We start from the raw sequence: 4,163 nt of genomic DNA, 5'->3' as shown, positions 1-4,163 counted from the left end.
GCTCCGGCGTCATCTCCTTGGAAACTGTAATGACATTAAATTTCCACCAGGCTTCTCATTATTTAACTGTGCCGATCAACTAGCTTTCTTCATCCCCTTCCTCTGTCCCAGCCATCGGCACCCAAAAAACCCTCTTCTCCCCCCAGCCATGTCTTCCTCTTCCTCCTCCTTCTCAAACCTCTTCCCCCCATTCTCGCCGAAGAAAAACGAGGACAAGCCTCATTCCGAGGTGAACCCCCTCCCCTCCGTCAATGAGAAGAAAGAAGGAGAAGTAGCGAAGGCCAAGACCTTCCCCTCCGCCAAGCTCCTGCTGAAGAAGCGCTCCCGCATGTGGGCGGACAGCGAGGATGAAGATGACGACGAAGAAGAAGAAGAGGAGGAGGAAGATGAATCTTCCTCTTCCGCCGGGTACCCGCCAACCAAGCGCTTCCGCTCCTGGGCGGACAGCGAGGACGATGATGATGACGAGGAGGAAGAGGCTCCGGCCACGGGCTGGGGTAGCAGCGACGAGGAGCTCCCAGGGAGCAGCGCCGACGACATCGACGGCGGTGACGACGAGGAAAGCGACGACTAGTAGAATAGGACTAGTAGTAGTAGTGCGCTAGGTACTAGATCCCTCTTTTGAGAGCCAATCGGCTCTTTCTTGTAAAGCCGCTCCTCTGAATTAATGAAATTGTTCTTTTGATTCATCCTTCAATCGCCCCAATTTCATTCCTTCCGCCTGTCTTGTCAAGACCGATAGCAATGTATCGGATTTTTCTTTTGGACGCCCATGAAGCCGGACCCTCATGTCGATAAGCTCGTAGGCCAAGAACTTCTCAACTTCAGGCTGCGATTTGGTATCTGACCACAATTTTCGCAATCCCTTAGCCGATGACTTTTCATCGGCTATTCTGAGAATCTAGTCCCTTTCTTCCTCTTGCAGCGACAAGACGGTCCAAACTTGTAAAAACTGACGGCCTCCTACCCCGATTCAGAAGAGATCACAATGCAGGGCCAGTCGATGCGACCCCATTCGGCTTTCCAAAACAGAGCAGTCACCAGCCAGCTGCCCCCCGAGTCTCAGTCGAGGCGAGAACGGTAATGGATCAGCCGAATGTGCCGCCTACGCAGAATTAGCCGATTTCAACAAAATCGGCTTCCCAAAGCAGAGAACCTTCAGGGTGAGCTGCCCCCCGGGCTTCTTCAGTCTACTTCGCGCTCACTGACCGTCGATGCCAGTCTTGCTTCGCTTCTTAATTCTGAAGTCGATGCCCTTCCATCGGCTGAAATTTTTTTTTTATTTTGGCCAATTTTTCTTAATCGGCCCCCAATATTCTACTGCACGCATGTCTGCACATGTTTTATTTGCACATGTTCATCTGACTATATGCCCCCCGAGCCGAATCTGCCAAATGACTGCAGATATCGGCTTTCATGGTTAGTCAGGGCACTGTACTTGCACGTCGGCTTCGCAAAGATTCATGCTGACTTTCATCTGCCGACGTGGCCGCTGCCCAGTAGATCGTTGCTGACCATAAACAGAATATGTGCAGAAAATAATTTCGGCCGATTGCTGGAATCGGCCTCCACATTGCTTGTTCGATGAAGGTTTTGTAATGTCCCCCCATAAATTTTTTGGGGCCGATCACAAGGATCAGCCTCACCCGGTTTGCTCATTGGTTTAATCTTGCTACTCGGTTAGGCTGGATAAAACCAACCCAACCTCTGACTTGATGCGCCTGCTGTCGTCCACCTTGAGTGCATCGTATAATCGTGGAGCACTAAGTTCTGTCGGCAAGACGAGCACCATGTTTGTGCCAGCCGATGTTTCATCATCGGCTTTCTTTTGCTTGGGACGCCACTCCATTCTCCGTGGACGACCCTCTTCATCCAGGGCTCGCTGAACCTTTGCAGCCAGATCAGGCCGTGCCTTCCTTAGCGTGTGCAAGTATAACCTTTCGGCTTCCTCCAGGCCGCGCAACCGCTGAACCCTGCGTTTTTGTGAACGGCTGAGTCCGTCAGGGCACCACCTTGGACGGTGGTACCTGTCTTCTTCTTCTGGTCCCTCGTCTTCGGAATCCTCAAGATCTGCCCAACGAGTTGACTCAGCGCGTTTGCTTTGTGGCGGGAGAGGCCCTAAGCGCTCGAACACAGACACGTTGGCTGCCTCCTTCTTCTTCTTGTTGCATTCTGGGCAATTGCCGATTGTGGGCAATCGGCTCATTCCTGAATCCCAGCAGTGTCTGAAGAAAGGGCAGTCCCAGTGTCTGGCGTTGTCATCTTGCTCCCTTGACTTGTCCGTGGCACGGCGCTCGTGCTCCTCCTCATCGCGATCCTGCCGACGATGTCTTCGGCTTCTCTAGCCGGCAGTCTCCTTCATCATCATAGTTGGACCGTCGGCGTTGGTCATACTGACTCACATATTTGTTGAGGAGGTGATCAGAGAGAGGTCGTTGATATCTTATATTCTTCACTTCCCCCTCTGTGACGTAGCGCTTGCCATCATGATGGAGCCGGTCGCGTGGAGCGGCCTCCTCTGTGTCCTTGCTATGAGAGCAGCTGCCCTCATCTCCATCTTTGCCAGAGTGGTTCCCAGGTCCTACCATGTTGATGCTGAACGTGGGACCTGGCTGGCAGCCCTCGGGGTAGGTGACTTCCACCATGTTAACGGCGGGGAAGGGTTGGGTGTCGACCTTCATGGCGTACTGGTTGAAAATTAGACGCCCCTTCTCTATCGCCGCTTGGATGTCTTTGACGCCACACCACCTGCAGTCGTTGGTGGCATGGGAAAGCGAGTTGTGGAATTTGCAGTACGGCTTTCCGTTTAGCTCTTGCGCCGTGGGGAACTTGAGACCTTCAGGAATCGTCAACTGTTTCTCCTTGAGCAGGAGGTCGAAGATTTGTTCAGTCTTGGTCACGTCAAAATCAAATCCCCTGGGCGGCCCTGGTGGCTTTACCCATTTGCAGGACACGGGGGTTCCTCCCCGAGTCCACTCAGCCACCGCTACTTCTTGGTCTCCCGCCGGAACTTCGTCTTCCTCCGCATCGACCAGGACTACTGCACGCTTGAACTTGTCTTGGTACAGGTCCGGGTGGCGCTGTTCATATGCTGATAGTTTCTGAACTATGTGCGCCAGCGAGGGATAATCTGCCTGGGAGGCCATGTCCTTGAGCTGTGTTGCAAGGCCAGCTAATGCCAACTCGACTGCTTCCTTTTCAGTTATACGAACCGAATAACATCGGTTCCTAAGATTCCTGAAGCGCTGGATGTACTCTGTCACCGTTTCTCCGTGCTTCTGACGTAGTTGTGCTAGATCGGCAATACTAGACTCGGAAGCTCCTGAATGGTATTGCATATGGAACTGTTCTTCCAATTGCTTCCAAGACTGGATGGAATTTGCTGGCAAAGAGGTGTACCATCCAAAAGCCGATCCTGTGAGGGACTGTGAAAAGAGCCTCACGCGTAGCTGATCCGACACTGAAGCCGGTCCTAGTTGCGCCAAATATCGGCCGATGTGCTCGATGGAGCTGGAGTCATCTGATCCACTGAATTTGGAGAAGTCCGGGAGCCGATATTTAGGTGGCAGCGGGATCATCTCGTACTCGTCAGGGTACGGCTTGGAATAGCCGATTGCCCTTCTTTTCGGCACCATGCCGAACTGGTCTCTCAGTATGGTACTGATCTGATCCGCCGTGTCTTTGGCTGTAGAAGTTGCACTACGAAGATTCGCCGGGGTGGCGTACTTAGCCAGCCATGCTTGCTTTTCCAGCTCTGAGCCAACCGCAGGAGCTGGGCTCGGAGTTTCGTCGGGGTGGCGTACTTAGTTAGCCACGTACGCTTTTCAAGCTACGTCGCTGACGTTTCTCCTGTTTTCGCCGGAGTCCCTGATGTTGTGGCCTGGTTTGAGAGTGCCCAGTTGCCACAATCTGGCACATACGTGCACGCGTATCCTTGAGGGATCTCCTTAGGCGCCTCGGTCAAGAACTGGTAGTCACTAGGATCGCCACCAATCTTGTAGACGACGAATGCCGGTGTAGCCGGCACTTCAGGTGGTGCTGCCAACGCATATGGCAGCGGTGGACGGACCGGAGTGGCAACTCTCCTTGATGCGTCCCGAGAGCTGGTCTGACGGCGAGTGCGGTGGCTCATAATCTCCTGGATCACGCGCAGAGCGAGACGC

This window comes from Lolium perenne, chromosome 7, assembly GCF_019359855.2.
Source record: "Lolium perenne isolate Kyuss_39 chromosome 7, Kyuss_2.0, whole genome shotgun sequence".
NCBI lineage: Eukaryota > Viridiplantae > Streptophyta > Magnoliopsida > Poales > Poaceae > Lolium > Lolium perenne.
The sequence above is the reverse complement of the archived record's forward strand: the minus strand, read 5'-3'. Positions refer to the sequence as shown.